The sequence below is a fragment of the Rhinolophus sinicus genome, chromosome 3 (genome assembly GCF_057876585.1).
Source record: "Rhinolophus sinicus isolate RSI-liver-muscle chromosome 3, RSI-T2T, whole genome shotgun sequence".
Lineage (NCBI taxonomy): Eukaryota > Metazoa > Chordata > Mammalia > Chiroptera > Rhinolophidae > Rhinolophus > Rhinolophus sinicus.
In genome coordinates, this window is record NC_142503.1 from 195,782,675 (window position 1) to 195,807,179 (window position 24,505).

Genomic DNA, 24,505 nt, shown 5'->3' on the forward strand with positions numbered 1-24,505 from the left:
TGCTGTTATACAAGCTGTTATTTTTATGAATCATAGACAGCTCTTCCCCACATTCCGAGTTAATGGGCACCTACTGCAGGTTTAGAAACCCACTTAGAGGGGCATTCAGAGGGGATGCCATGTGAAGACCACATAAAACTTCTCATGAAGTTTAATTGCAATGCACTTCCCCAGAGAGGCAGTGCTGTTATCAATTAAGAGCAATTCTGTAATGCACGCCGAGTTTGAAAATGAAACACAACGCTGCTCATAGCCACGCTGACGATATTAGGAAAAACCAGGTGCTTGAAGCATTGGGAGGTAAAGCCTTCAGAGGAGCGACTCCTCTGAGCTTTGCAGGTTTGATATTTCTCCCTCATCTGGTGGGGTTTCCTTATCTGGTGGTTGTTGGGGAGACTTGTTGCCAGGAGACCCACTTTGCCCTTCTGAAGAGTTTTGTAGGGATAGCCAACTCATGATGACTCTAACAGTCTCAATTCTCTCATCCCAATATCTTCCCCATCACTTCCATTCCTGCAACCCCAAGCCGTTCTCGTTTCGCCAAGGCCCTGTTGCACTCTGGACCTCATTCTCTTTCATTTGGGGCTGGCCACTCATGTATCAGCAAAGTACCTTGGAAGCAGCTGAAGGTCAGCTCTGAGGAGGAGGCTTGCATGCACCAGAGAAGAACCCATGGAAACAACGCCAACCAATGACCTAAGGAAGTGCATGGGGGGCTGGGTGCACAGCACTTCACAGCTTGCAGCGCGCTCCCGCCTCCCACCACTTCCTGCCAGCATCACACCCGCAAAGTGAGGCCCACAGGACTGGCATGCGGAAGGAGGAGTGAGGTAGCCAGAACTTAAGTGACTTGTTACAGGTCACATAGGTAATAAGTGGAGGGTCTGAGCCTGAAATTCAGGCCTCTGGTTGCGTCTGCAGCACTTTCTCACTTCGTTTATCTACTCCACTGCTCCCGTGACCCCTCTGTCTGTGCTGCTGGGCCTGCTTCCTCAGTTCCTGATTTTGCTCTTCCTGAGACTGTGCTCAGAATCCCTCTGCTCCCCCTTCTTCCTGTAGCTCTTCTCCCTGACAGGGCTTGCCATTTGCTTCTTTTTGCTAGGAACTCCAAAGGGCATACTAATCTTGTTTACTCATCAGAACAGCTCTACAAAGACCTCTCTGAAGCTTGGAAGGGTGATTCCCCCTGCCTTGCATCACACAGCTAGTAAATGACTGAATGGGAGTTGGGTCTGAATCCAACCACCATTCTCTTAACCATGATCCATGTACTTCCGTGAAGCCAAAGGGAGGGGGCTTGGATTTGGAATATTATAAGACAAAGACCCCCTCTCAGGTACCATTTGTCCAGATGTGGACCAGATGGATGAGGGGAGAGACCAAGCAAGTCCTGGGATTGAAAAATAAAACATAGCACAGGAGAGGTATACAAATCATGCCACGTGGTACACAGCAGTGGGAGGGACAGGGTGGGATGTGAGAGGAAAGCCAGACTCAGAGGCTGGAGCGTTCTGGGGACCCAGTGAGGAAGTGAATGTGGAGATGCCAAGCACCGCAGGGTCTGGGGGGCCTCTGGGGGTGCGAGGTGAAGAGCTGTTGGCCAGAAGGAAGCGAGGGAGGAAGGGAAGGAAGGAAGAAAGAGTAAGGGGGGGAGGAGAAAAGAAGGAAAAGAGGGAGGGAAAGTGGGAGGGAGGGAGGCAGGGAAGGAGGAAGGAAGAAAAAGCAGGAAGGGGAGAGAACCCAAGGGAAGGAGGGAGAAAGGAAGGAAAAGAGGGCGGAGTTGGTATAGTTGGGACTCTGATCTCACACCCAGATGGTAGTAGACCTTCTCAGAAATGTAAAGCTTATCACCTGCTATAAATCTGGTTTCCCAGAAAAGGCAAAAAGATCTGGGATTTTTTTTAGACAAGTGACAGAACATCCTGTTACAAAAATGGTAGGGTGTGCCAGCGGTCATTAAAGTGATTTCTTCCTATGTCCTGTTACCATAGTTCCTGGGGTTCCCCGGAGGAGAAGGTAGGAATAGAGACAGCATCATGGCCTGTGCATCAGGAGAAAGGCAGGAGGCAGGGGCCGTCCTCTCTCCTCTGACCTCTACCTCCTGTGTGTCCTTGAGCAAACGTCGGACCTCTCTTAACCTCGAGCACCTTCTCTGTAGCTGAAGCATCCCACATCATTCAGAGACTGAAGGCAGGACCCCGGACCAGATGGTCCCTTGAGACCCAGGAGGACAGACGTAGCATCTCTCCACAGCTTCCAGAACTTTCCCTCACACGTTTCCATGCTCCTTGTTAAAAGAGGCTAGGACCGTGGCTGCTGAGGGATTATTATACCCGTGGCGGAGAAGTCACTATCATTATCGTGTCACCACTGAGGCTCAAAGAGTGAAGTGACTTTCCCAAGATCACACTCATGAGAGCAGGGCCAGGGCGGGGACCCACGTCGTTGGCTTTCCTTATAAGATGCTGCCTCTTCCAAAAACCACTCCAAACCCTGGTTATCTTGGGACACCCTATATGTAAATGGACCATCTGAGCATCCGTTTTGGACTGTTCCTTTACTTATAAACTATCTCTTCAAGTCCCAAGCGGTGCAAATTCTCAGGAAAGATTTAATTTACTTAATATATTGAGAGTTTTGAATGAACCTCATATTGAAACCTGATTGGAAATGAATGCCTCTCTTTCAGACAATGCAGAAAAAGACCTTACACTTAAAAATTAACAGAGTGCTAACATGACAATTATATTGACAAGAACACCATAAACTGGCCTGGCTCCCCATCAGCTGCCTCTCGCTCCACATGCCTACTTTTAGCATGTTGGTGTTGTACTTTGTCTCCCTACCTAATGAAAATTGTGTCCCTAACAAGGGCCATAGTAGTGAAAAAAGGAATTTGTTCCTGAATTTGGCTTTACATGCGGCCATCAAAACAGCTGCATCTAAATTGCATTTTCTGCTAGCTTTGCTAGAGTTTGTATTTATATTTGCAGGGTCTTCTCTCCCTTTAAGTTTTATCTGGTAAAAAAATGTTTAGCTATGGCCCACCTCTTGAAACATCATGCTTACCATAAATTCACCATGTGGGTACATTGTCGAATCGCACTTATGACAGGTGACGTGGTTCTCGTTTGCCTGCTGAATTCATTCAACGCTCCTCACTTTGGCATTCAAGGCCTTTCTTGATGAGTCTCCAAAAACATTTCACACACAGTCTACTACCCAACGTTTACTCATTTATTCCACAAGTACTTACTGAGCAGCTACTACGTTTTAGACAGTTTTATGTGCTCCTACTATGTGCAAAGTGCTGAGAGGGCCACAGTCCTTCTTTTCAAGTTGTTCATATGTCCAAGGGGAATAAAGACACAGGTTAGCAGGTGACGGAACGAGACAGAACCTCACCCGTGGTTACATAGAGACCCCCTGTGACAGGTGGGCAAGAGAAGGCCGGTTCTTCCCATAGCTTGTGCCTTTGAAGCCCCTTCCGGAAAGGGGGGCATTTTCGTGGGCCGTGAAGGATGAGCCTTTCAATGACAGAGGCAGGAGGAGCGGCACCCAAAGAGGGCGCAGAGTGAGTCCAGAGCACAGGGACTTTTTCTGAGAATGACCAGTGGTCCAGTGTGTTTGGCACATCAAGGGTAGTTGGGCAGGTAAATTGATGTATCAGTTGTGCAGGAGTGCTGGAGATAGAGCACGGAGGGCTCTGAGTGCCGCAGCAGGACCCGGAATAGGATTCTGTTGGTGGAGGGCAGGGTCTGAATGTTTGGAGTGTCCTGATACCCACTGATTCAGACAGCCCACCGTTCCCCCCACACACCTGGCCTTGCCAGCGCCAGGGCTTCAGGTGTGATGGTCTCCAGCGCCGGGGACAAGATTCTCGTATTTCTGCTCTTGAATTCCCACCCATTCCTGTCTCTTCTGACTCCAGGCTTGGAGCTTCCCGAAGTGCTCCTGTCGTGTGTGTGTGTGTGTGTGTGTGTGTGTGTGTGTGTGTGTGTCCATGTGTGTGAGTGTGACCATGTGTATGTGTCACCATGTGTGTGTGACCGTGTGTGTGAGTGACAACTGTGTGCGAGTGTGTGACCCTATGTGTGAATGTTACTGTGTGTGTGAGCATGCGTGTGTGTGTGAACGTGTGAACATGTGTATGTGAGTGTGTGTGAACGTGTGAGCATGTGTGTGTGAGTGTGTGTGAACGTGTGAGCATGTGTGTGTGAGTGTGTGTGAACGTGTGACGTGTGTGTGTGTGTGAACGTGTGAGCATGTGTGTGTGAGTGTGTGTGAACGTGCGACATGTGTGTGTGAATGTGTGTGAACGTGTGACGTGTGTGTGAGTGTGTGTGAACATGTGAGCATGTGTGTGTGAGTGTGTGTGTACAGTGTTTTACTCCCTGTATCTGCTTTCAATCTTTTAGAGATTCCTCACTGTTCTTAGTCTGCCAGTGGCACTTGTGCTTGTTTCTGTGGATTCATTCTATTTTCTTGCCTTGTTTAAAATACATTCTCTGGCATTTTCTGAGATTTTTTTGGGAGCAGTGGAATAGTCACCAGCCTCCTACCTTGAACCCATCACACAAGTTCTTTAAATAGCTTAGATTCATCATTCTACTTTCCTTCCTCACATCATACTTTTAAGAGATAGAACAAAAGTCTTCCCCTCATACAGAAATCACAAAACACTAATGATTTTTTTATCTCAATGCCATGAGAATTCAGCTGTCCATCCGCCTTTCCTGTGCCCCTCTCCCCTGAAGATTCCACATCAATAGACAGAGTGCTCCTCCATCTTGGTGCCATCCAAGGCCGCTGCCTGCATTTTGTTGCTGTTGACACACAGAACGTGGTAAGGGACGAGGTCCATTCCATCCTTGTTGAATGAATGTGTACACATTCGTCATGGAGCCCCTGGTGTAAGATGGTTTTGGTGACAGGGAGGGTCTTTCTGTACCTTTGTGCCATAATTGGATGTTGGGATTCTTAGCATATCCTGCAATGGATTTAATGATGCTGGATATGTCGTTATTGTGAATATTACGGCGCAACCGAACACGGTGTCACCACCATGGCACGACCCCAATTAATGGATTCCTTGGGAGGGCAGCCCACTTATAATGAAGTCACCCATGTCAAAACTTGCAGCACTCTGAATCAAGCAGCAGAGTGTTGCAGCAGAAGACTTTCAAGGCCAGATGCTATTTTAGATGCTCCTGTTTGTTTGTTTTAAATGTAATGTTAATAATGACCATTTATTTACTACTTACTGTATGCCACACACCAGGATAAATGCTTTGAAAGATTATTACATTTAGTAGTCACAAGAAATTTATGAAGTAGACACTACTGTTATTCCCATTTGATTGACATGGAAACTGAGACATGGAGAGTTTAAATGGTTCTTCAAGGTCCCCCAACAAGTAATGGGTAGAATAGGGCTGTAACCTCAGGCACTTTAGCATCAGAGCTTGAGCTTCTAACCACTGCCTCTGCCCCCGACCATGTTCCTCAAAGTGTCTTCCAGGGCCCAAGGCCAGAATTACTTCAGTTTCAGATTCCAGGGCCTCGTTCCAGATCTGTTGGAGCGGAGGCCCATACATACACATTTTTAATATTAGGGGACCAGATGTTTCTTATACACTCCAATGATTGGAGCCATGACCCCATGGTGAAGAGACCCTTGGATATGCACATACCCTGCAGGTAAGGAGCAGGTGCTTCCTGAAGAACCTCACATCTCTTAAAGGCAGGAGTGGAATGGGCTGGAAGCCCCAATTAGGAGTTTGCCAGGCGTGAGGAGTTCCCTGATTCCTTTCCCAGGGATCTGGTGAAGCCTCAGTTCTGGAGTGGCAGAGTCTTGATGGTTACGATATCCTGGGTCATCCTCTCTTCAAATCACATGTGGTCTGGAAGTAACTTCCTAGATAACAGCCAAAGCTACAGAATTGACCAGAAGCTCTCCTAGGTCTCTTGTCTTACAAAGTGGTTCTTCCATAACTCCTACAACTCTTATGTCTGGCCCACACTCAGGCACCTTCAGAGGGAGGTCGTTGGTGGGCTGGAGACTTGTCAAGTCCTGCCTCATCCTTGGAAGAGGCTGAGGGGCGTTTAATCACTGCCTGGCTTGTTGCGGGATCTTCAGTGGCTTTTTGAGGCATGGTGTGCTCTCTCCATCCATGGTGGCAATTGAGGGTCATTATTCCCCATAAATAGACTGTGAACCAAGAGGATACGTACCATCTGGTTTTCTCCATTGCTGAACTCCTTCTTTGGGAAAGTTACTTTTCCTCATCAATCAATATTCTTTAGAAGATTTTTCTTTCCTATAGTGGGCCTTTTTCTGACCTCCGTCTTGCAATATTCCTCAAGAACTTAAGGATACTTAAATGATTTTCTTTTTTCCCAACTAGAAGCCACAGATTAGCATCCAGAACTACTACCTTTGGAAAATCCATTCAGTGCAACAGATATTTAGAGAACACTGTGCCAGACTCTGAATAAGACACAGGTCTTGTCACAATAGAAACCATGTTCTAGCTGGGAATGGACAACACCTCTGAAACCAAGAGTTAGCCTAGAAGAATATGCAAAGTACTTGGAGGACCTGGGGCATTTGTTTTATTGGGGGAGGTTTGTCACTGAGTTATACATTTTAATGATTTCAACTATGTGTGGCATCATGTTAGTTAGCATTTAATGTGATCTTTGTGTCATGCCACCACTTCCCCAACTGCACATGCTTTCCAAAAACCTAGGATGCTTCCTTTGGGGTGTAAAGTAATAAAATGAAGGCAATGCAGCCAGACTATGAGGGACTGGAAGGCAGTGAGTGTCCCTTATTTCTTGTCCTATGTCTGCCCTGAAGTTGGGGATCCTAAATACTAGACAAGTGCATGAACGAGGGAGTCGTATGCACTGCTTCCTCTGATTATAAATGTCGCTTAACATTTGCAACATATTTCTCCAGTTTCAAAATCTTATCACATGCCTTAGCTTTTTTGATTCTTACTGAAGTTCTATAAATAAGCAAGTGAGATATTACTTTAATCATTCAAGTTTGGCAGGGAAGGAATTTGATACTTACTAAAGCTTTCACTCGCCCAAGGACATGCACCTGGAGGTGGACAGGTTGGGACTTGATCCTGGATGTGCCTGGCTTTTGATCCCACACAGATTCCCCTGTGTCACAGGGAATTAGAGATGAATATTATTATTACTATAACTGAGAATTTTTTTGCGTGGATTATTAATCTTATTCTGAGAGGCAATTCATGGATTATTAGTCTCTTCACCATGTGCAATAATCAGCATATATTAAAACGAAAAGAATGTTTGGTAAGAATGAGTTCACTTGATTTTAGTGTTTGATTTAAGCATTTACATTTGGTGGGTGATTCTGTCTTCATTTTACCAGACCTTTCAGAGCCAGTAGACGAAGTTGATCATGTAACACTCTCCTCTCTTGACTCCTGGCCATCACATCCTTCTGTTCCCACGCCTCTCATCCCAGCTTCTGTACTTCCGGCTTCTCTGAGTCCTTCTCTTTTACCTGTGTTTTAAAAGGTGGGGTTACTCAGGTCTTGGTCCTCAGCTCCACCTGCCCACTCTCTCCCTATTCTATTTCCTTTACCCCTCACGGCTTATTAATATCTAAATGCTCATGGGTGCCAAATTTTTATCTCTGACCCGTATCTCTAATCCAAACGTTAGACTCACATGTCCAAATGCCTACTTGGAACCTCATAGACCTTCCTCTTTGATTTAAAAAATACTATGTAATTTTACTAACAATTGTCACCTCAATAAATTTAATTAAAAAAATTACTAATTACTCATTCTACATTAGGTGCTCCTCTAGGCATTGAGAATACAGCAAGGGAAATATTTAAGGTAACTCATCCCTCCAGAATGTATCAAAATAAAATTTGATTCCCTATGTATGAAACCTATTCTACAGTTTTGTCCTAACTTAGAAAATGTACCCCCAACCATCCAGTGTCTTATCTAAAGACTTAGAAGTTGTCATGATTCTTTCATTTCTCTTACTTCTCAAATCCAATCCATCAACGAGTTATGTCAAACTTCTCTCAATTTCATCCACTTCTGTCCATGTCTGTCGCACCCACAACTAGTCCGGGAAGACTACCATCGTCTCTTGGGGATGATGGCAACAGACTCCTGGCTTCTTTTCTTAGACCCTTCAGTGCATTCTCCACACCACAGCAAATGACTGTGAAACATCGTCAGACTGCGTCACTCCCTGATGATAACCACTGGTGCCTTTCCATTGCACTTGGGGTAAAATTCAAATTGTTTACATTGTCAACTCCTATGTCTCCAGTGCAGTGTGACCTGTGGACACTTCTTCAAATGCAACTCATATCTTTCCTTCCTCATTTACTACCCTGTAGCCACATTAATCTGAGTGCTGGTTCTGAAGTATGCCGAAGTGCTTTCACAACTTGAGGTCTTCCCCTATAACCTTCTTTCTCTCTGGCGTGTTCTTCCTTCTTTTATTTGTTGCCTGACTCATAAACCTTTCAAACTGAGCTCAATTCTCCTCTCAGGGAGGACTTCCCTGATTGCATTCTTTTTTTTTCTCTGTCAAAGTACTTCATTCTTTGTAGACCTTTCCACAATTTATGATCATTTTATTGATTTTTTTTGTACACATTTTTTTTCATTTCTTTTCCCTACTAGAATATAAGTCCACTGAAAGTAGTCACCGTGATATCTTCCTCACCCATCTTATTGCCAGTGATTAATCTGATACCTGGTATGTAACAGGCCCACAACAAATATTTGATTGATTAAATGAGTTTTTTGTCACCTAAAAGACAGGCAAAAGACACTTTTGCTTAAATTCAATCAAACATTTTTAAGCATATTACTGATTTTTTATGAATATAAACATGAATAATAATCTACTCTGGTATTTCTTTAATACTAATGAGATAATTCAAGTGAAACATAGAGCAGTCTTCCTCTAAGCATCCAGTCAATAAAACGTTAATTGTCCTTCTTCTAGACCACAGGGTCACAGAAAGAGAATTTTAGGGAGCTGCTAAAAATCTAGGGAGTTTCTGGGTTTGTATATAATGGCATTTATCATTTGCTTGTGCAAATTTGAATTAATCTTAACCACCGACTCTTTTGAGCCCTTCCTTGACGCCAGACTTCATGTGAAAAGGTGAGAGACATGGGTCTTGGAAAAGCACCCATTCTGTGGAGAAAGTCAAGCTCAGACTCAACTCAAGGAAGACAAAAAGAATGGCAGAGTCTTTGGTAAAGATATAGAAAAACAAATATTTTTTGAATGCACAGATAAAAAAAGATTAAAAATTTCCCCTCAGATAAGAAGAGGTTTCATGGTGATATTTTTTGGGGCTGTCAGGGTGAAAAAGGATGAGAAAAATGAAGAGAGGAAATAAAAAGAAACAAATTTTATTAGCATTCCACTTCACAGATTGAGAAGCATATTCCGTATCTTATTTGACTCAATAATCCTGTGAGCCAATGGGGCTACCACCTCCTTCCATTATTGTCGGTTTGCTTGTTTTTAACAAGGGAATTAAGAATCGGAGAATTGGTGTGTTTTTCCCAAGGACACTTGGATAATAGCAGCAAGGGGTCTTGCATCATGGCTTGTGAATCCAGGCTTCTGAGCTCGGCTCTCTGCTGGGCGGCCTCATTGGTGCTCAATGAAATGTGTGGCCCAAGATTCTTCTTTATTCTTCTGCTCCCACCAGAATGAGAAATACTCAGCGATGACTCATTTTCTAGTAGAGTGCTGGTCCTGACTAGTCAAAACTGTCACCTGCCAAGAAGTCCTCCAAACCCTAAGGGGGTGAAGTTTTCACTTTTCAGACATTCTCAGGAGCAGGGAAAGTATCTATAGTGCCTGTCTCCTGGGCTCACTGGAGCTGTAGGATGCATGTGGACCCTCTACATCAACAGGCTATTTCATAGAGCCATGGGTTTCTGCTCACCTTCCCTGCCAGAGTGGTGTAGGCTGTGAGAACCCTTTCTCTGGAGTGGAATCATTTAAGGTGGTACAAGACTTCTCTTTCCTAATTGGCTGACTCCCAAGTGTTAGTGGGACAATAGTCTAAAGCAACGCCCAGGAGTTTCAGCGAGGAAATACGGGTGCAAGGATGACATCTAAGGCTGCTCCTTATGGCAAGCACCTAGGATTAAAGGAGGCCATTGCTTGGCTCTTGAACTAATGTTTCTTGTTGCAACTCAAGTGCCGGCTCTAAAGGAGGCTGTCAATAGGGAAGAGAGCATGACAAAAAGAGCAGTGCCAAATGCTTCTGGGAAGATGAGATCGACTCCTATTTCATCGCATTCTGTACTATTAGAAGGGTTTCAGGAGCCCTTCTCCCTCAACATACACAAACTGCCCCATGGATTACCCCTGCTCTCCCCAACCCGCCGGCTATACGCAATACAGACACCTGCTTCCCACTAAATTTCTGAATGTCAAGGGCAAAGACAGGAGAATGGAAGGATGCTCGGGGCCTACGAATATAAATATGACTAACCTTATAACTCATTGATCAATTCCATGAAGATGATGGGGTGCAGGCCAGATGGGAGAATTTGAGAGGCAGAGAAGAAAAATTAAATTTGTTTGCATAACAAAAGGTCAGGCACACGGAGACGTCCCCTATTTATTGAAGGAGATTGGGTATTGTGGTTCCCATGTTCTCAGAGAATCTGCTGGGAGACAGAGGCATCAGGTAGAGTCTTGAGAAGGACAAGCCCTGTGACCAATTGAGTGATGGCTCAGATCTGTCTTGACATCACTGCCTTCTCTGTTAGTGTGACTCCCTCCTCCTTACGTTTTCACCAGCCCTCTGTTAACCTTGACCTTTGCAAGTCACCTACACACAATGACCTTGTGTTAGTGGAGCGCTGGGGAATGAAAGGTACACAGTGGTGCTGGGCGAGGGTTCAAGGGATGTGATCAGAAGGTAGAAGTGAGCTGGGCATTGGAAGAACCAGCAGGGCAGTGATGAAGAGGAAGACGAGGCCATGGGAATGCAGGCATCCAGGGCTCTTGACTCGGAAACCATAGGGATATTGGAAAAGATGTGAGTTCTCCACAGAGCCTGCGATGGCGGTCCGAGGTTGGGATGCAGGCTTAGGGAGGGGGCGAGGCACCCACCTCCACAAAACTGGCAGAAGGACTCTTTGGGGACCACACAAGGCCCAGCCCAGCCCAGCCCATCAGGACTTCAGATTCTCTGAAGGGACTTGGGAACCGAGCGGTGAGCAGGTGCTTGCAGTGTGTCCCCAAGTCGCCCCAGAGGCCAGTGTGGCCACCTCCCATCCTCTCTGCAGCCCATCTGCACCCTACTCGTCTGGTCTCTCCTGTTTGCTGTCCTGCCTCATCCACCTGACCGTTTCCAGCTGGATTTGTTGTTGCCTCTGAATCCACGCGAGCAGCAGAGCAGCAGAGCAGCAGATGAGAACATGCAGATGACTTCACACTAATGATAAATTGGGGAAAAAAATACAGAAATAGGTATGAATGGGTCCACGAATTTAGGGAAATCATCAAATGTAACAAAAGGCTGAACTCCACATGGTATGATGCATGCGTGCATTCATTCATTGCAAGTCCTTCACACATTCAGCTCCCACTCAGCCTCTCAGCAAACCTACAGGGTTACTTCGCATTTCAGTCCAACCTGACATCTCAGTGGGGTGGTTTCTCTGGGGCTCTTTCCTCCTTCACCCCAAATCTCCATCTGTCTCTTTCCTCCTCTTTTCCTTCCCGATGGCAGTATTTTATTTCAGAAGAAAACTTATGAAAATTGTTGAAACACGCACTACAAAGCAAACCTTATTTTTTTTTTTTTACATTCAACGGAGAGCTTCTCCCCCCACCACCCCCAAAAAGAGGCAGCCATGTCAAAGACACTGCCTCCCCCCTTTGACATTCATGCAGCGCTCAGAGTCAGCTGGGGTCTTCGCTCTGACAAATTTGCATCTCTTTGAATGTGACGCTTGAAAAAAGCCAGAGCCGCTAGATTAAATTTTTTTTTTTTTCCGTCGAGAAAATGAGAAAAGCCTCTATCTCTGTGCAAAGTCTACTGGGAAGATCTTTATTCTGATTCTTGTTAGAATTGTTTATCACCCTGACAGGCCAGACTCGGACGAGATAAAGGCTCCGCTCCATCACGGGGCCTGACAGTGGTAGGACATGCAGAAAAATGAAAGGAGCAGGAGAAAATATTATTAATAGATGCCGACTTGCTTTGCCTGCATGGCACGTCAGGGAAGGGAGAGCGCCATAGCTTGATTGCAGGCCTATGAAGTTCTGTCCAAAAAAGAAGCTATTTTTCATTAAGTGATAGAAGGGCCTTTTTCATGTTCTTTCCTGAGGAGCTGATAACTTATGCGGTTTATTCGAACCCTGCTGATTTCTGTCAGGGGAAGAAAACTCCTGAAAGATGGCTCCGACTTGTCCTTTTCAGGAAAGGTGGCTGGTTTGACAGACACACATGTGGAGTCCTGAGGCCCGGCCTGGACAGGCTCAAGGCCCGGGATCCTGGTTGGATGTGTGTGGGATGCTGTGTGTCTAAGATCTATGTGACGGAAAGAAAAACTAAACTCACGGCCCCTTTGACCTCAAAAGGGGGCTTTCTGCCTTGTAAACTCAAGGCTTTCACCAAGGGGTCTGTGTGTGTGATTTCCTTCCTAAAAATACACACTTGGTGCTCCAATGAGTGGGAACCGTCCCAGCCACATCCTGAGGTACTATTGAATCGGGCAGCTCAGGCCGCCATAACAAGGTATCGCGGGCTGGGGGGCTTGTGCCAGGCATTTATTGTCTCGTGGTTCTGGAGGCTGCAAGTCTGAGACCAAGGTGGGGCAGATGGTTCTTCCTGAGGCCCATCTTCTTGGCTTGCAAGAAGTCGCCTTCTCTCTGCGTTCCCACGTGATCTTTTCTGAGTGTGTACACCCCTGGTGTTTCCTTTGCTCCTTAGACGGGGACCTTAGTCTTGTGGGATGGAGCTCTGCCTTATGATCTCATTTAACATTAATCACCTCCTTAAAGACCCTGTCTCCAGATACAGTCACATTTTGAAATACGGGGTTAGGACTTCAATATATGGATTTGAAGGGAACTTGATTGAGTTCCTAACAACCATTCAGCGATTTCTTCCATTCCAGCTTTTCCAGATTCAGGCAGCGGCCGCTGAGTGGGATGTGTGCCCACATGGTCCCATGTGGTCCTTGAGGAAATGCCCTCTCTTAGGACACATGGGTGCCACAGATCTCTTTGGCTGACAGGGCCATGCGAGGGATGCTGGCCTCGCATAGTGCTTCCCTCCTGATGGAACAGCGGGGGCGGGGGCAGGCACTGTGCACAGGACCCCTGGAGCTGATTCTGGGGTACCCAGCACCTGCACTGAGTGGCCGGGTAAGTCACATAACCCTCTGTGCCTTACTTCCTGTTCCTGTAGACGTGATCGCATTAGTAATTAGTAATATTTACTTTATTAATACATATTTTATCAATAGTATGAACAGTATTTTTTTCCTCTTGCTGCCCACACTGAAGGGGCACTGGATGGGGTGAGGTGTATGTGGCAGCTCCTCACTTATGCTGGAGGGTCATTCAGATTTTTGGGGTGAGTACTATTGTTGAGGGGTAGGCCTGTGGTGTTCCAGCCTGGAGAGCAGCTTTCCCCTGGGGCATCCTGTGAGCCTGAGTGTGCACCTTTGTCCAGCCAGGCACTAAGCATGAGTCCAGAAAGGGTCTGTCTCCAGTGGTTTGGGGAACAGATGAGTTCCTGTTATAAATTGAGCTTTGGCCCTGACTCTCTTTCTTCCTTCACCTGACAAACAGAGCCTGGCTGAGGGCTATGTGAAGACATCTCGCCCAAACCAGGAAACTGCTGCAATTCATTCAATTTTACAGTTTGGGGTGGGGGCTGGGGAAACAACTTTGGTTGAGCTGGAGGTAAGTGAGGTGATATAGTTATTTCTGTCTCTGTGGGGTACTTGGAGCATCTGGCAAAGCCAGTCGCCTGCGGCATCCGGGAACAGACTTTGGCATAGGCAAGTGTGGCACTTTTTCTTTATCTGCGTCGTTTGCTACTTCAGACCATAACTTAACCCTCTTGAATTTCAGGGTCCTTGTGTGTAAAGTGAAAATGATAGCGTGAAAATGGTAGAAAGAGTTGTTGTGAGTATTACATAAAGCATCCTCATTGCTTGGCATCACTCTTGAAGTATAATAAGTGCTCAGGTTATAACACTCATAAAGCTTTTGTTGCCATTGATGATGATGATGATGATGATGATGGAGATGGTTATCTGCTTGATAACTAACAAGTACACAACCTGTGCCAGCCACTGTCCTCGGTCTTTTCATGCTTAAGTTCATCTGATGTTCACAGCAACCCTTATAAGTAGGCATTATTGTTTTCCCCATTTTAAAATGAGGACCTTGATGTTCAGGAAATGTCAATAACTTGTCCAGGGTTGCGCAGCCAGTGAGACACATTGTGACTGGCTGGAATAATGGTAGGTGTTGGTTGGAGAGTTGGGGAGGGTCTTTTAGTCTACCATGTCAATGAGTGAAACTCATCACCAATCGGCTGGAGGAGGGATGTAAGATCCAAGACATGTGTGCTCACTCTAACATCTAGGTATGGTATACAATTCTAAGAGGATGAGTGAAATTCTTGGCTCGTTGGGGACAAAGCCACAAGATGAGTCATGCAGACTGGTAGAATCATTTCACCCATCACAACTGAGCCGCTAATAGATGAGCAAGACTATGAAGAAAAAAAGAACTACAGGATTCCACGTGTGAAGCATCCAGCAACGGCAGAGATAGACTAAATGGTCCCTGCAGGGGTTAGTCCTTGATAGAAATTGCTTGCTCATCCTTCAAGGAACAGGTGAAAAGTCACCTCCTCAATGAAACCTTGATTAACTCCACGGCATAGGAGACTGTTTGTCTTGCACAGAAAGTAAGCATTTGCAATGTATTTGCAGGTGTCGTGATGCAATGTAATCTGTACCTGTGTCCTTGACTCTCCTACTGATGGAGACTGCAGCACCCAGAGCTTTGTCTGACACCAAGATGGTATTCAGGGGATGTGTGTGAACAGAACCATGGAAAATAAACCCTTTACACATCCTAAATACATGGAATATGAATCCCAAATCTATAGTGAGAATGCAGGCAGGATATTCACAGAGCACAGAAGTTTAATTTAGAGAAATGAATTTTGGAAATAAATAAAGATAGACATAAATACTACTACTACTACTAATGTCTTAGAGTTATATTTCATTTAATTCAACACGTGTATAACCCATGGCCATGCACCAATGTGGTGTGGGTTGGAGGGTGGGATGTTGGAACATACGGGGCATGAGCTTGGCCCTGAGGGAGATTCTTTCTCACGACAAAGCAGCCCCCAATATTTACTCAATCTGTTATCTTGGATAAATCTTAGGTAGAGGGTGAAGCTTAGAAATAGAAGAATGAGAGACTCAGAACTAGGCTTTTGGGTCAGAGGAGTGTAGGTTTAAAAGATGAATAGGGTTGATCTTGGTCATCAGGGGGCATGAACATTCCAAGAAGAAATAATGTGCATGCAGAAACTACCTGGGAGGCCACTGTCAGGGTGCCAGAGGAAGCTTTAGATTCGGTGTTGGAGGCAGAATTCCAATCATGGCTTTACCCCTGGTTCAACACAGCTCAATCGACCTATCTGGGATTAGAATCTTTACCCCTAAAATGAGGATGGCCAAGTGTAAGTGAAGGACTTCTTCCCAGCCAAGGGAGTCAGGTGATCGGCTTAGCTCAAGTTAAATTGAGGCTGGCAGTCTATTGTTGAGAGTACCTGGGCCACCCCCCACCCCCTGGCCAGGGTGTGGGTGTGACTTGAGCTAAGCCAATCGATCAGTCACAGTGCTGACAGATTTTGCAACGCACGTGGAGTGAAGCCATCATGGATAAAGTCGCTGGTGTTGGCCTATCTTGGCAAAAGGTAGTTGAGCAGCTCCTACTGCAAAGACCCAGAGGATGGCTCATGATTTCCCATCGCAGCTACAGCGTCCCGGGAGCTGGCAGTCTCACTGACCTGCTGGGCTCTGACCAGTTTGCCTCAATCTGCTGTCACCCTCAGGTTCCCACCCTGCCTTTCAACCTTGTACAAGGTCCTCCCACTGACAGAACATATCTGGATCCAGGTGACAAAAGAGACTGAGAAATGAAGTGTTCAGGTTTCCAACCCCTGTAATAGAGGAAGCTATACAAGGACAAGTGTGGGCCTGGAGACAATACGTAAATATAGGGCATATTATCCCTGACAACTGTCTTTTCCACAGAGAAATTACAGTGCAGCTTTTGTACTAAAGGACCTATAATATTAACCATAACACAGTCTGGACCAAAGCCAATAAGGAACAGAACTCGATGATCAAAACTAGCCAGGCACTTATCACTGGAACATAAATTCTGCAAGTGCAATAATTCTTTCCACCTTAGTCATCCCTCCAACCTGATGCCCTAGCTCCTAAAACAAGTACTCAATGTTAGTAGACTGATTGACACTCTGGGGGCTTCCTTTGTCCAATAACTGCCACCTGGAAGTTGAAAGCCTTTATTATTAATTCTCATGTGAGGTCTAAAGACCTTCCGAATCTACAGATGTTCTTCAATGGCTGGTTACCATGTTGTATAAGAAGCCCCAAACCTCATAAGGTATGTGCTGGTGAACTTTAGTTAGGACAGGTTAAAATACCAAAACAAATAGACCCAAAAATATAAAGGCTCAAATATAGTAACCTCCAAGGTAGGTATGTCTGGTCGGCAGGCAGCTCTCATCCATGTTGTAACTCAGGGATCCAAGCTCTGTCTATCTTGTGGTTTTACCATCTACTAGTGTATGCAGTTGCTGTCATCTCCCTCCGGCTGCCAGAAGGGGAATGAGAGTATGGGTAAACCCACTGCTTCTTAAAAGACGCAACAGATGTAAGTGACACCCATCACTGTGGCTTATTCTATTGGGAAGAACTAGCCTGGTCATGACACCTCAATGCAAGAAGACTTGGAAATGTGGAAAAACTATGTGCAGAAGAAGACAAAGCTGACTTCTGGTGACCAGCTGTCACACTCTGCTCCACAGTGGTGTGTGAGAGTGTGTGAGTGTGTGTGTGTGTTGCTTTAAAATTGTAGGAATGACAAACACAAACAAGTGAAAATAATTATTTAATTTGTTGGAGTTTCACAAGATCTCTTTGTTGTCGTTACTTTAGATGTTCTTCATATTTTTTATTCCTGGCAAGGGAAGGAAAGTAATATTTTTGAGGATTTATTATAAACCTAACTTTGCTTGGTAATCCATGCACAATCACTTCATGGTGGCTCCTCGTGATAATTCTGTGAGGAAGGTTCCATCATTTGTGCTTTGCGGACATGAGAATTGAGGCGCACAGAGTTCTTTAACTCTTCCAAGCTCTGAGAGCCATGGAACTGCAAAGAGAACAGAACATTTGAACCCAGGTTTGCCAGAAACCAAAGCCTGTGCCTTATTCACTCCACTACCTGCCTCCTGATGGGAATCGAAGGGTCTTCATAATCACGAGGCCATGAAACGCCCCGAGGAACAAGGACACTGGAGGGTATCTATATATGGATCATGCTGAACGTTTCTTTATTCAATGCACAAGAGGGTCTTCATTGTCACCAAGAAATGTGATCTTTTTCCAGTGGCTTTTCTAGTTTACCTTTTTTTTCAGTACTTTTGAAAGGGTTATGAACAAAAGAAGGCAAAATAATAAGCAGAGCACGGCAATGACAGCCAGAAGCCTACACCGAGCCCCACTGAGGGGAGACAGCAGGGTGGTTGGGGGAGCCGAGTCAGGGGTGAGGGTCCGTATGAAGGACTCAGCCCTCCACACCTCCAGCCATTGTTGCCATAAGGTGAAATGAGGCCCGTGGTTGCCACGTCTTCCAGCTTCTCAAGAGTAGCTGCAAATCTAGATGTAAAATTCCAATTTTAAATATTGGCTCAAACAGGGGAAAAAAATGAGTCAAACGCATCACATCACGGGTTGAATTCAGCACCTGGGACAGTGGGATGGTGACCTCTGCTTTCTGGGACACCCTCTGCCATGGGTCCATGCTGCAGGATTTCAGTCACCATCGCAGCCCCTGCTCTTTGTGCTACAGACAAAGCGGCAGCACTGCCAAGGACGTGCATTTCTCTAGTGCTTGTTTGTCACATCGCAGCCAAGGAAGGGGCACATCTAACTGCCCATGCTCAGCCAAACCAAAGGACAAAGGCAGCGAGACTCTCTCTGCACCTTGGGGAAAACACAGCTCCCCTGGGCGGAAGATGTGAACGTTCCCATCTCAGTGTAATTAGGAGCAGCAAAAAAACTCAGACATGTGCCCCTTCTGTGTTGGCAACTGATATGACAGAACTACATGAGGTGCAAAATACAGGCTGTGTGTGTGTGTGTGTGTGTGTGTGTGTGTGTGTGTACGTGCGCGAGCATGTCACTTGGTGCTATATGCTGCTGCCCAAGTTTCAGAGTGACTTGTAACTTGAAGTTGATGAGATGGGATATTACATCTTTTTAAAAAACATAAGCAACAACAAACTTTGCTTGGTATAAATTTAGCAGGGGGTGGGAGTTTGCCAAGGTGCAGTGTGTTATTGTGCAGCTACTGTTTCGATGAAATGGTATGTATGTGTGGTTGTATCTGTGAGTATGAAGGAGACAAGCAAAAACACTATGTATACATATACATACATACACAGAGGGTGCCAAAAATGTGTGTATACATTTTTATGAAAGGAAAACTGTATTCAAATTGTAATACTCAATATACACCAATAACAAAAGATGAATACAAGTCGTGTTTGACTTCTGCAATGAGAAGAGGTGCTCAAAGTGGTTTCCATCAGTGTCCAGACACTTCTGATCACGGCGAACTCCTGCTTGAGCAACGTTGATCAAAGTGTCCTCTTGTATACATTTTTTTTGGCACTCCGGTATACACGCACATGCACACACACACACACACACACACATATGTATATATATATATATATATATATATATATATATATATATATATATACACACACAGATATATGTATATACATATACATACATCTGTGTGTATATATATACATATATGTATATATACATATACATATACATATAAAGGAAGTGAATACAATAAATGAGAGAATAAATTTGGAAAGAACCTATTAAAATTGGCTGTCATCAAAGGTCTTCATGGAAGCTGTTGGTTTATAAAGAGACAGCCCAATTTCCAGTTAATTCTTAAATCATCCTTCCATCAGCTATCTCTGGAGTCTGCTCTGCGCTAGGCGTAGTGGTAGCCTTGAGCATGCCGAGATGTGGAGGTCATGTCCTTGTTCTCCAGGACCCCACAGTCCACTGGGTACAGCCAGGTGGCTCGCCAGGGAACTGCCGTGCAATTCCTTAAGTAACCAGAGTGGCTGCTGTTGTTATTATTCTAATTCATGCAAAACTCCTGGCATGTAGCAGCAAGCTCAGTAAGTGAATTGGCACAGGGCAAGGTGTTTTGCACTGGTATCTCATTCTCATAACAACCTCAGATTAGATTAGGTTGTAAAGGAGGCAAAGCTTGGTGAGAGAAAATATTGCAGAGGATTAGAAGATCAAGGCTTAGCTCGGCCACTTTCTACCTTGATCATTTCACTTGATCTTATTGCTCTCCAGTGTGCTTGTCTGTGATTTAGAGATTGTAATAATGGTGTTGTGTTAGTTAGTTTGACTGCATAACCAACCACCACAAAATTCAATAGTTAAACCATAGCCATTTATTGTTGCTTATGCATCTATGGTTCGGCTGGGGTAGGACTGGTCTAAGCTGGGCTCACCTGAGTGGTTCTTATTTCAGCTATAGCTGCTCAGTGTCTTATTCTCACTGCAGGGCTGTGGTTGGGTGGGGTGGCTCTGCTCCACGTGTCTCCCATCTTCCTGGGAAAGTGGTCTTACTAAGTAAGGCATGTTCTTGTCTTGTCAATGTCAGAGGTACAAGACAGCAAGCTCCATCTTACAAGTGTTTGGGAAGCCTTTGGTCATATCACAATGGTTGATGGTCCATCATTCAAACTGAGTCACATGGCCAAGCAGTTATTCAGTGGAGAAGTAGATTCTGCTGCTTGGACATGGAGTTGGGGGCACGATACATATTGATAGAAGTAGATAATTTATTATTGATAAGTATTTTCTTCTGTTGATGGATGATCCAATGGAGGCTCCGACAGGTAACTTGTCTGAGATCCTATAGTGGGAAGTGAAGAGGCAGAAATCAAACTCATAATGTCCACCTCCCTTCCTTTTTTTTTTTTTAAATTTTATTTTATTAAATTTATTGGGGTGACAATTGTTAGTAAAATTACATAGATTTCAGGTGTACAATTCTGTATTACATCATCTATAAATCCCATTCTGTGTTCATCACCCAGAGTCAGTTCTCCTTCCATCACCATATATTCGATCCCCCTTACCCTCATCTCCCACCCCCCACCCCCTCCCTTCCTTTTTGATGGAAACCCATGGAGCTGCCTTACACTGGAGTTACGTTTTTAAGGTCCTAAGAAAAACAGGGTATTCTAAATATCCAAGTCGGTCCTATTTAGCAAGGCAGATCTCAGACCTTGAGAGTTCAGAGAGTAAACCTAGATGAGCAAAATCCAACTCCCCAAGGGAAGAGCAGGATGGAAAATCACCACAAATTGCATTGAGGCCGCAGTGTGCCAGGCCCAGCATTCAGAGAGCAGGGGCCTGGCCCTTCAGGTGGGAGCAGATCTTCCCTCTGCTCTGCCTTCTGAGACGCTCAGCAGTCTGACCCTTTGGAGGGGAGCTGAGAAATGTGTGCTGCCAGCTGGAGTTCTGCCTTCTATATTCAATAGACAGTGGGAAGGAAAAATTTTTCTATAGATCTCTTCATTTGCTAAGATTTGTTTTCCTCTCCTGAGGATTTTGAGTATATAAGAATTGTATTTTTTAGAACTCTCTGAAAGTACTACATTAAATGCAGAAAAGGGTGATGGACTCCCCCGGCACTTTGTACTACTTTCTATCACAGCCCTTATGTATTAGCTTACAGGATTTACTTACGTGTTGGAGTCCACGTCCTGCCCTCTCCTTGCTCTGCCCTCTCAGTCCCTAGATGGTGATCTCCTTGCAACATTGGGCCCAACACAATGCCTTAACCAGGCCAGACAATCAGAAAATATTGGTTGAATAAGTGAGTGAATGAGGGATAAATAAAAATATGCTGAATGAATGAATAAGCCAATCAATTACATCAATGAATATGCAGGTGAATGACATTAAATTCTTTAGTAGCTTTTAAGCCCTCTTTACAATTGGTCTTTGTCAACTACCACGTCTTGGCCCAGCAGATCTGGTTAATTACACACATTCCGTCACCTTTAGTTTGGAGCCTATGAGAGGGAGGAACCCTGCATTTGTAACGGTAGAAGTGCCTGAGTACTATAGCTGTGAGGAAAATCATGAGATTTGAGGCAAAAGACTCTTGTCCCTGACTAACTCTTGATTGTGTTGCTAATGTAACAGAGCAGAGAATTTAGGCGTGATCTCTGACCTCGTCTGCTATCATCTCTTGTTTATCATCAGGGGAGCAAAAGGAACTTGTGACCCGTGTATTCAGGGACATTCTTGAGGCAGATTCTACTTTGCGAGTACAGCATAAATTGCCATGCAATTCCAACAAGACCTCTCGGAACTCTCTGCATCTCTGGGTCAACAGCTGCCACCTATGGCAAGGCAGGGCATGGCACTATTACACAGACAGCCCAGAAGTCTATACCCCTAGAGGGGCAGCCGACAGAGCCTTCTGTTGTCTATGAGACTGACCACTACTGAAATGGTCTCTCTCGTCTTCAACTTCCACTAGAACTCCTGCTTGGAGCCCTCGCTTACTTGTATATACAGGCTACCTTGGACTCTCATTGACCTTCTTACAGGCTGCAGCCAACAGGATGAGCTCTGTTCTTACTTGGCTCTAGCTGATCACAGGACACCGCTTTAGCTGACCAGGAGGGTAATAACGACAACAAGTCATTTTCAGCCATACAGGCTCTGTCTGGGGCTCCAGGAGCCCCTGCATCAGAAGATGTGATGGGGGGTCAGAGAAAGGACAGACCAGCCCAGTACACTCAGGGGTGACCAGAAGACACATCTTTGAGGAGGAAGCAACAGAGGTGAGCTGTGGTGAGTGAGGAGAGCTTCCGAATGCAGAGATTGAGAGGAAGGGATGCATGTCAGAAAGTACAGATTGGGAAGGAGGGATGTATTTCATGAGCGAAGCATGAAAACAGAAAAGAAATAGACTGTTTGAAGTGTGAGCTCTTGAGAAGGCCAACATGCTTGTATCTGTTCACTCCCTGGACATGACTGAGCAGTCTAGAAGCCACTAAGGAAAGCATCAACTTGCCCTTTGTTCCCATGTGGCCTCCTGAAAGCCTAAGGGGACTTGGCAGGTTTGGTGACCCCAGCCGAGCTCCACGAAAGAGCAAAGGAATTGAGTTACATACGTCATACACTATGCTGTTAGAATCTCCTCCACAACCCTTCTCATGGCCGCTGGCATCTTCTCACTCTGCAACTTCGTCTGCTATTTCTTTGTCCCTAGGTGTTTCATTATTACACAAAAATATTGTTTTTATCATGCTCTGGGGGTCATTTCCATCTCTAGGGATGGATGAGGTCTTTTCTACTTTGGGGATGAAATACTCACTCTGCATGAGCATACTTTCACTTTCTCTGGGGCCTTTCAAAGAGTCCATTGGTTTAATTTACCTTTATTTTATTTTATTTTTTTAATTAAATTTATTGAGGTGACAATGGCTAGTAAAATGACATAGGTTTCAAGCATTCATTTCTATAACACATTATCTATATATCACATTGTAGTGAACATGTAATTTACCTTTTTACTGTCTTCGACTGCCAGAATAGGGGATAGGAACTTTAGCCATAAGAAATTCTGAGGACAAACCTACAATTGCAAAAAGTGTGTCTAACGTTCAGAGGTTAAATAAATATCCTTCGAAGTCCCAAATCCCCTATGTGTACCTCGAGTGTTGATTAGGAAAGCCATAGGAGATACAGCTAGAAAGGTAAGTAACAGATTGCTGATGACTGAATCATAAGTATGGCTGAGATCTAGATCTGATAATTTGCACATAAGGACAGCATTCTGGAACATTTTCTTAAAAATGATAAAGTCCAAGAATTTTCACATGGCTTCATGGGAAAACTTCAGGCAGTCCTGACTTTGAATGTTATCTCTCTTGTCTCCCTCCTATTCTATTCTTACTTGAGCTACTTGGGGACAGCCATTATTCCTTGATCATGCTGAGAATGTCCATGACTCTGAGCCTTCGTGAATGATGCTCTTCGTGATGATCTGGATGATCTGGATGATGCTGGATGATGCTCTTCTCACCATTCCCACCTAGAAAACCCATTAGACCACGTTCCAAATGACCATCTTAATAAAATACTGCCCACCATGAACTAGCTCACTCTTTTTTACATTTCCTCTTTACGCATTGTTCACAACAATGTTCTCAGCGTACTTTATTTTGTATGACCCATCCCTGCCTTACCCACCAGTTCATGGGCAACTTGAGAACCTAGAACCCACTGCCATGTTTGCAAAATTGCAGGTCCTCAGTAAGTGTACAGAAGGGGAATGGGTTGATGAGTTTATGCATCAATGAATGCACAGGTGAAGCAGTCAATTAATGAATGGAATGAGTCAATGGAGGATTAAAGAAATAGTGAACAAATGTGCCAAGGAACTGGTGCTTGGTTTTGTCTTCTTTTGCTTTTGGCTGATGGAGATGGGGAGCTGCTGAAGTGGTTTAAGGAAGTACAAGATGTCACCATGTTGTTTAATAAATGCAACAGGCAAAAAAGAAAGATATGAATTGTTTAGTATTTGCAATTTTTCATATAGTCACTTCTTCCTCGTAAGGTCATCTACCCAAACACTTTGCATTTTCTCAAGAGACCAGAGTGAAGATACATTTCTTTGAATTGTTTCGACTTGTTAAGGGTAGCTATCTTTAATTTCCACACTGTACTGAGAAGGAGACTTGAAGTGAGGTTGACTTTATAGGTCATTTGGAAGGATGGCCCTGACAACAGTGGGAGGTGGGAGCAGACAGGAGTCATAGAGGTAAGACTGAGGGATATAATGGTGCTCACAGATGGAGACGATGAGGGTCAGGGTGAAAGTCATTACAGGGGGATGCACTGGGGTGGGGGTGGGGTAGGGAGACTTGACAGGACCTATTAATTGGATGTGGGAAGCCCGGGAAGGGGGACGGAACAGGCTAAAGTAATGCCATCACCATTAACAAATCCTCCTATCCAGGCTTGTGTAAGAAAGAGTAATATTAGCATAGATGTGAGCTCTCCTCCC

The 24,505-nt window shown here is 44.9% G+C and overlaps 1 long non-coding RNA gene across 1 annotated transcript in view; it reads left to right on the forward strand.

The window, feature by feature from the left end:
- LOC141570808 (uncharacterized) overlaps nucleotides 1–24,505 on the forward strand; it is a 333,482-nt gene that overhangs the window by 308,064 nt on the left and 913 nt on the right. The window lies entirely within an intron of this gene.